Below are 10,349 nucleotides of genomic sequence, written 5' to 3'. Positions count from 1 at the left end.
CAAGCTGCTGTCAAAGTGTTTTGCAAATCCAAGATAGTTAAAGAAATTTATCAACATTTTTTTTAAATTTTAAGCATAGGGTTGAATGTTATGTTAACTGTCAGAAAAACTACTTTCATTTATAAGGGGGGAAAATGAATAAACAGAATCTTTCTTTACAATTATCAGTTATAGATACTATCTTAATATGATCATGAATAATGTTTTGTCGAAGGTTGGTGCAAATCCAGGATAATATGGAAAAATGATTAAAATTTCAAAAATTGATATATTGTTGCCGCCGTTGGCGACAACGAAATGTAGAGTCACTATGTCTCGTTTTTTCGACAAAAGTCACCTACTCGACAAAAAGTGATAAACAGGATTTTTATTTTATAAAATTTACTTCTAGATACTTTCTGATGATGACAAACTAGCTTCTGGTACACATCCAGGATAGTTTCAGAAAGTTATTAAAATTTTATGAAATTAAACCATAGAATGAATGTAATGATAACAGACATAACAACTAAGTCTATTTATAAGTAAAAAGGGATACAAACTATTTTTTTTTACAAAAGTCGCAGACTCGACAAACAGTTAAAATGTATAATGTTAGACCCAAACTTTCTTATCGAAACCCTTTTTCTTAATAATAGTTATACAAAACAATTTCCTTTTTGTTTTTTTGTTTATTTGTAAATCATTTATAAATAAGTAGAAGCTTTCAACCGAAAGAAAATTTTGATGATTGTATAGATACTTGAGACTAAAGATACTACACATGTAAGGAAATGTTTAAAATAAAAAACAAAAAATTGAGAGGAACTAACAACGTCATAGGAGTTGTTAACTACAGTTTCGGATTAAACTTTGTCTCTCTATCAAGGTCTTTAATTTCTTTACAAACAGGTTTATGATATTTTTAGTAATTGAAGATTTACATTGAAAAGTGAAAGGTACAATTACAAATCTGATATTGAAAGTTTACCTATGCAAATATTTGCCTTTCAACTTCCTGATATTCTTTACCTGTATTTGTCATCACCCTATATTGTTAATATGTTACGACATTCAAGATGTTGTTACCTTTAAACACAGTTGTAAATAATATTCCAAAATGAATGATAAAGCTGATTAAATAAAACAGACAAGGGTTGCGTTCAATATCGTAGCGGCTACATAGGGCTACGTAGATGTATGAATATTGAACGTGTAGCTAGCCTATAGCTTGTACATATATATTGATAGCAGCTAGGCAAAAATCTACAAAGCTCTAGGTAGCCGCTACGATATTGAACGCAACCCAGTACATGATTTGAAAAAGAAGTGACATCATTTATGACGTAACACGAATCGCATATACTATTATCAACGTGATAATTGGTAACATTTCTATATCACATAATTACATTAACATGTTTACTGTTTAAAGTTTTTATTTGTAAATATATTAGTACTTATGGTTCATAACTGAATTTTAAGATTAAACATCTTTTGAACATAATCACACATTGCGCAATCAAATTTCAGCAAATATTTATCTTGGATATAGTGTTATATGAACATGTGGTATCGTTCAGAGCAGGCTTTGGTAAAATTCATGGTTTTATCAAATCATGAATCTGATGAAATGTTCCTAATATTAAGTTTATTAAATCCATCGCAAAATATGCAACTAATGTCTGTACTAAGACTGCAACTTGTTGTTTTCAACATATTTGTATTATTTATTCAAAGGGATAATAAACAGAATATTACAAGATACCTTTGAAACAGTCCCTTACTGGCCTGGTAATATCCTTTACTCAAAATGAAAGATCAAAACGTCAGATAAATCCTTGTTTTTAAAATACCCGGCTTTGAGCGTTCCGGATGAATATAAATTCAACAAAGCGCTTCGGACGCATTTAATTTACAATATGTTATTTTAATGCATGTATTTGCACTTGATAATGTGCTATATTACACAATTGGAAACCTCTTAGACTCTTTAATAAATTCAAATACATTCTTTACAATTTTTTTCATTTTCAACATTAGTGAAAGACATATCGCCGGAGGTTAAGATGTTTAGTATAGAGTTATCTGGTAGATTATTTAATAATTTGGTTTTTTATATTCGCATAATTAGGACAATAAAAAAAGAAGTGACGTGAATGTTCGCACTTAGCACCACAACTACAAGACGGATCTGAAATAATGTTGACACTGTTAAGATCATAATTAAAAAATGAAGCTGAGCACCTAAGTTGTGTCAAAATAATGTTGAGTTTACGATTGCTAAAGTCATAATGTTTTGGTACTTGGGCTTTTGAATTCAATTTAAGATTTCATAGTTCAGTCTTAAATTTACCTAAAGAGTCAATGTTGCATGCCACCTCATTGAGCTGGTTCAGGATTACAGTTGACTTGGATAAGTGAGTGTGGTTTCGATGAGTTAACATATCTACACTCGGAAACGTGTTGCAATCTGTTATAATGTATGATGAGGTTTTGTCTTATTTCCAGGCCAGTATTTCTGTTGTTCCGTTGTTTTCGTCATATAATAGTATAGTACTGTTGCCATTACTAGCGTCTTAAAGAGGTTTTTATTAGGGGGGGATACGTTTTATGATTCTTTGGCAATTTTTGCCGATATAGGCAAACAGTTTTGTGTCAAAAGATGAAATAAAAAAAACTCCAAGGGAAATTCGAAACGGAAATTGTTTTTTATAAAATGGAAAAATCAACAGCTCAAGCACAAAGGTAAGATATCAGAACTTTAATTCTTTTTATTCATACGAGCGACATGTGATACACATATCGGTTAATAAAAAGGAAATATTTCACTTTCAACTTCCTTTAGTCAGGAATATGACAGTTCTTGTCCATTCGTTTTTTATGTGTTTTGTCATTTGATTTTGCCATGTGGTTATGGACTTTTCGATTGGATTTTCCTCTGAGTTCAGTATTTTTGTGATTTTACTTTTTGTTCATTTAGTTGCTGGGTCACACTGTATAGTTCATTTTGTTATGTACATGGAATAACCGTTAACCTTGGATTTACCGACTTGGGGGAATTCAAGATTAATTTCATATTGCGAAATTTATATATTTGAAACCGTATGCCTATTTTTTCAAAAAAGATTAACTGATTAGAAGTACAGGTATAGCATTCATACTACACCTCTTCTTTATATAGAAAACCACGCATGAACAATGTGAACTAGCAGTTTCATTTCACGTTTGTTTTTTCTTCATTTTTTTCTTCATTTTATTTACTAGTAGTTGTTTCTTCTATTGCTATTAATCACTCGTTCTATTTTAATTTATTATTCCCTTTTTTTATAATTTCACAACTATGTCTATTTTTTTTAGCATTTATCTGTATCTCAACATTCCAACCATATTTCTAGGAGGAAGTGTATATGATACAATGGATGTCTTTTTTAAATACTGTTATTGATATGGATTACTAGTACTCGGGAAATATATATCGTATTTAATGATCCTATAAGTCAATGCAAGTACTAATAGTTCAAATGACGTGTCCGAAAACAATCATAGTATGTTTCCTTTTTTTGTTATAAGGGTGACGCCATCAAATTAGGAAATTATTTACCATTAAATGAAAGTTTATTTATCCATTTTTGCTGGATGACGAAAAGGTCAAATTCATCACGCATGACTAAGATTGAATAGTGTATCTTAAACTGTCACTTCTTTCCAATACACATTTTTTAACAGTTTGCTCATTATATTCTGACATAAGACAAAACATGATAATAGCCTTTGGAATCCTAGAATTAACGATACCAAGAGACCCCGAATAACTACTGAATGGCTCAAATATGTTTTCAAATGAACTCATGCTACAAAGGTTCATTATTAAATCTAAAGGTTTATAAACTTATTATTCACACAATAAACCTGTAAGCATTTCTTCATATAAGTTGCATTGTTTCTTTCTTTTTCAAGTTTATTACGTAACTCCACTGACATTATCAATATTTGCAGAATGTAAAATGTAAAATCACAAAAATATTGAACTACGGAAAATCCCTAATCAAATGGCAAAATCAAAAGCTCAAACACACCAAACAAATGGATAAAAACTGTCATATTCCTGACTTGGTACAGGCATTTTCTGGTGTACACAATACAACAGATGGAAGGTATTAACGACATTGCCTGGCTATACAGCCCTGGTTCCGTCGGTAAAAGTGTAAAAAATGTTGAATTGAGCATTGTTTTATAGTTGCTTAACCTCTCACTTGTATGACAGTCGCATCAAATTCCATTATATTGACAACAATGCGTGAACAAAACAAACAGACATTATAGATAAAACAAAAGTTTTAAAAATACAGCAGTCAACATTGTGAAAAAATCTTACTCACTCAAACACAAACAAATATGTAAATTAACTCATCATAGATACCAGGATTAAGTTTTGTATTTACGCTAGACGCGCGTTTCGTCTACAAAAGACCCATCAGGGACGCTCGAATCCCTAAAATATAAAAAGGCCAAATAAAGTACGAAGTTGAAGAGCATTTAAGGACCAAAAGTCATAATAGTTTTGTCAAATACAGCTAAGGTATTATATTCCTGAGGTAGAAAAGCCATAGTAACAAATAGGAACAAAAATGGCAAATAGACCAATCATACATTGTATTAGCACACATTAAAGACAAGAATACACACATTTACCATAGTACAATAACAAAATAACGGGATGCATAAATACAGGGCCACGTCATATATGTTACAAAGCATCATGAACAATAATGACAGGATTTACAAGTACAAGTACCACAAGTATCTAAATCACAATAAAAACATACAAATATTTAACAAGAAGCACGGACACAAAAAGTCATATATCAAATTCAACAACCTCATTCATTGCTTTCTTATTTTTGAATTTGTATTTATGCATGCCAATTTCACTCATAAATGACCGAATGACCTTTAGCACTGGGATCGAATGGCCAGACTAACATTGATTATAATGTAGAACCGCGCGCTAATAAAACAGAGCATGCTTTTTTATTTCTTTAATGTATTTAATTTAACACGGAAACAGATTAATATAAACACTTGTTGCTTGTTTCTCAATCCATTTTGTGAATGTAAATATAAAATGTACTTGTATAATGCATAATAAAATATTGTTTACACCAACGACACGTGTCATACAGACAAAACGAACATATTATGTTTTCATTGAAGTTGCAAACTATTGGATAGTTGCCTTTCGTATGTGAAAGAAAATAATCAAATGGTACAACTGTTATCATTGATATCCTATCTAAGATAATCCGAAAATAGCTTAGATGTGCATGCTGAGACATGTCGTAAGTCAGTCTTAACTTTATGATAATGACTGTCCTAAGAATACCTTATATGACCAATTTTAGGACCGTTTCGATAAACAGGCCCTAGTTTTCATAAGGTTGTTATGTAACAAAGATTTTTTAATTAAAATGAATAAATGTCGCATTTATATTTTAGGCATTAAGCTTATTGCCTGCACAAATTTTCCAGGAATTAAGCTTAAATCCTAGGAATTAAGACTAATGCCTAACATCATATAGGCAATAGACTTACTGCCTAGGCATTTGCTTATTGCCTAGGATTTAAGCTTAATGCCTAATTTCACTTATTGCCACTAACATATACACTACATATAAAACAATATTTGACTTAAAACCACCGACTGAAGTCTGAGACTGCAACATAAATGTGTACCTATTCTACAAATAGACAATTCAGTCAATCCAAAATCTATTTAACATACAGATCTAGAAGAATTGATGCATTGTTATACCTTAATGACGTGGCTGTGTGTTGCAACTCCGGATCACGACTGTTTTATTTTTATCATCTGTGTATATCGAAAATCTATTTAACATACAGAAGAATTGATGCATTGTTATACCTTAATGATGTGGCTGTGTGTTGCAACTCCGGATCACGACTGTTTTATTTTTATCATCTGTGTATATCGAATATTTCTTTTAAGGGCAAATTTTGCAAAACGGGGGGTAAATAAGTCAGAAGCTCAAACACATCAAACAGATGGATGACAACTGTCATATTCCTGACTTGGTACGGGCATTTTCTGTCGTAGAATATGGTGGATTTAACCTGGTTTTCTAGCTTTCTTAACCTTTTATTTGTATTACTGTCAAATTCAATTCTATTACATTGACAACGATGAGTGAACAAAAAAATAGACGTATAGGTACAAATGTCAATAAAGAGGTATAGCAGTCAACATTGTGTGATTATTTTATTCATCTTAATATTAAACAAATATGTAACAAAGAAACACAAAAAGGCATAGAAAAGAAATTACAAATTATATAATGTGTTTTATTGATGCGTGCAAAAGTACTGTCATTACATGACTGTGTTTAAATGTGTAACTTAAAACCTATCTGTGTATGATAGAATACGATGTAAACTACGGAGAATTACTTAACATCTAGTTCTTTAAGAAGTGTATTTCAGATATTCAGGTCACAATATGGAGGGGATTACTTAACATCTAGTACTTCACGAAGTGTATTTCAGATATTCAGGTCACAATATGGAGAGGATTACTTAACATCTAGTACTTCACGAAGTGTATTTCAGATATTCAGGTCACAATATGGAGGGGATTATACTGTATTCAGTATTATCTATTATCATCATCTGTAATGAATTCGTACATGCATCAGTCTGCGATATCAAATATGAATTGAAGGAAAATGAGGAAGTAAAAATAGCAGATTGTAAAAACAAAGGACTGACTTTTATACCTCAGAATTTACCGGGAGATATTAAAGTTTTAGATATGAGTTTTAATCTGCTACGAATGATTTGGAACAATTCTTTTGTTAATTATAAATACTTGCAAGAACTTTTCTTGAGACAAAATCAACTTGATTATTTATCTAACAACTCATTTCAAGGACTACACAAACTTACAATACTGGACATGTCTGAAAATATACTTAATCTATCTAACGTTTATTCCGCAGAACTATTTCATCCAATTAAAAACTTAACGAAATTGGATATCAGGAGAAATATGCCTCAACCGATAGACTTTGTTGCTGATTATAATTATCCCGATCATGCATTCGGTATTCTGACGGAGTTGTCGTTCTTAGGAATCGATATGATGCCTTTGCCACACTTTGGAAGTGGATTCGGTCACATGACCACTCTTAAAGAATTACACTTCGACTCATGTTATTTAGTTCGCTTGTCGAATGAAATCTTTCAGAGGTTTTCATCCTCTGTAGAACAGCTGACTATCAGAAATTGTCGGTTGCACTTTGTTGTCACAGACGATAACGCATTGCTGCAGTTTCCAAATCTTCATGTTATAGATTTTTCTGGAACATTCATGCATTTGAAGCATGCATTGGAGCTGTTACAACCATACCGTAATAAAAGTATTACGACAATAAACTTCGGTCATGTGAGTGACGTTAGTATTGACAGGGTTGATATCCCGTATGTTCTGACAATTACAGTGGACATAATGAAGAACCTGAAAACAATTTGTGTAGAAAATCTAGATTTATCAGAAAATGGAATTGTTGATTATGAGCCTGGATCTTTGTTTTCCCTCGATCACCTGAAATGTTTACGACATATTTCCTTTAAAGGGAACAGGTTTTTGCTTTTTAGCGAGAAGAATCTAAATGAGATACAATATTTTTTCCGTAAAACTGTTAGATTAAAATCGTTCGACTATTCATATAATGCTGTCAACTATGATATAAAATATTCAGGTACTTCAAATTTAGATTTTAATTGTTCATTTCACAGTTGTGTGATATTACCAAAGTCACTTGAAAAATTAGATGTCAGTTACACAATAGCAAATACTTTCCCTGCACTTTATTTATTAGTTCCTAAAAATAACAGCTTTACATATCTGGATGTATCTTATTCAAACATAAATGCTCCTATGATTGATTTTCAAATTCGACTGGAAACATTTATTTCTAATGGTGGAGATTATTCATTTGCATGGAATCAATTAAAACGTTCTCCCTATCACACTCTGAAAACGATTGTATGGAAAAACGCCGACCTAGATACTGCAATTAGACTATACGGAAATCAATTCTTTAACAGTATAAGATCTATCGAGTCAATGGATATATCTGAAAATGATATTTGGTTTTTTCCAGACGACTTATTAAATCCAATGCCAAACTTAACATATCTTTATTTAAGTAAAAATTCATTTCAGTCTATTCCGATACAACTGAGTGATCATACTAAAGTACAAATGCTGGACGTAAGGAAGAATCGATTAACAAGTGTAAGTTCAGCTATCAGAGACTGGGCAGATAAGATGCAAGAACTCCATGGAATGACTTTACATCTCACTGATAATGCATTTGAGTGCAATTGTGACAATATAGACTTTATAAGGTGGATACAGACTACAAAAGTTGATCTAGACAGCCGATCGTATAAATGTAAATTGTCCAACGGCACAGTAATTGATACATTTATTGCGTACAACTCTTTATATGAGTTGTTTGCTGACTGTAAGAATACTATGTGGTTAACTTTTGCATCAACATTATTATCGACATTCATAACGATCTCACTGTTACTTTTTGCCTATAACAGGAGATGGAAAATCATCTTCTCTATCTATGGAGTTATTCGCCGTGTTGTTGAGCGCAAAGTCTGGAGGATTTACCAATATGACGTGTATATATCATATGAAGGGGATATTGTCATTTGGATTAAAAATGTATTAATACCTAAACTTGAGATCGAGTGGGGACTGACGATGTGTATTAAAGATCGAGATTTTTTAGTTGGACCGAGTCAAGCGGACAACGAGGCAGAGAGCATTCAAAACAGCAGGTCCATTATATTTCTGATCACGCCCGAATTCCTATCGTCACATGATTGCATGTTCGAACTTGACAGGGCAAAATATGAAAGAATTACAAAGAATCTGGAGCGTATTATTATCATTACAAAAGATATAACAATTACTGATATTCCTGTAGAGTTTTCGTACATTTGGAATTATGCATTTATTGTACAATGGCCGAAAAATCTAGAGGATTTGGATGATACTTGGAGGAAACTGAGGATGCTGCTCACTGATGGGTTGATTACAAACACATAATATCGTTATAAAAATTATTAAGACAATGCATATACCATAAAAGTTCATTGAAACACATAATGATGCTGAAATTATGCACTTCAAATAAAAAGTACACAGAACGTTTTTTGTTTTGTTTTTCTTTTTCACAAAAGTAATTAATTTTAACAATAATTTTGTTAGTTGATAAACTCGTGCAAATTACCATTGTATTTTATAAATTCATGTATTTTCAAAGTAAAGGGATGCATACAACAATAGCACAGGTATAAATAAAAATCACTGGTACTGCATGTCCATACTGCAATGATAATACATGGTGATGACAAAACAATGTAACATATCACTGGTACTGCATGTCCACACTGCAATGATAATACATGGTGATGACAAAGCAATGTTATATATATCACTGGTACTGCATGTCCACACTGCAATGATAATACATGCAAAACAATGTTATAAATATCAGGAAGTAGAAAGGCAACACATTGTCACTGCTAACATATAAATTATTGAGTATATGATATTTGTCTTGCAGATCTGCTTTAAAGCTTGCAGTTCGGTGTCAGCCAAGGCTCCGTATTGACGACCGTACTTAGGCCTACAGTGGTTTAATTTTATAAATTGTGCCTTGGGTCGAGATTTGTTTCATTGACACTCATACTACATCTTCCTATATCTATATAGAAAAGTAGCAATACTTGTCAATACAACTTAAACAGAACTTTAAAATAGTCTAATGTATCTGAGGCAAACTCAGCCTTACCAAGTTGGAACGTAATTTTCTACATAATGATTCTCAAATGCAAACCGACTGTACAGATCAAATGTTTAAATTAGAAATTTCAGTATGCATTCAACTTCATAATAGGTAAGATTTTTTAATTTTTATTTATTACCAATGCTCATGCATTCGTCGAGCTATCAGTATGTCAAAATGAGGAGCATGCATTCTGTTTAAGAATCGGAAATATGATTCATATGTCTCAAATGTGTTAAATGTTTTTGAATTAAAGGATGAAGTTTGGCATAAATTAATTGTCCAGATTTGGCTCTATTCATCATCTCATTTGATTGAACCAGCTCTTTTTACCTTTGTTTTTAGATTTTGTTTTTTAAATATTTCAGCCCCAATCATCATTGGACAGTAGTTTATTGTCAAAACTCGTACCGAATGCATTTCATTTGATAAATAAATGTGATGTTTATAACTGCATGGTGGTGTTTTATATATATTACA

This window comes from Mytilus galloprovincialis, chromosome 7 (assembly GCF_965363235.1).
Source record: "Mytilus galloprovincialis chromosome 7, xbMytGall1.hap1.1, whole genome shotgun sequence".
Lineage (NCBI taxonomy): Eukaryota > Metazoa > Mollusca > Bivalvia > Mytilida > Mytilidae > Mytilus > Mytilus galloprovincialis.
The sequence above is the reverse complement of the archived record's forward strand: the minus strand, read 5'-3'. Positions refer to the sequence as shown.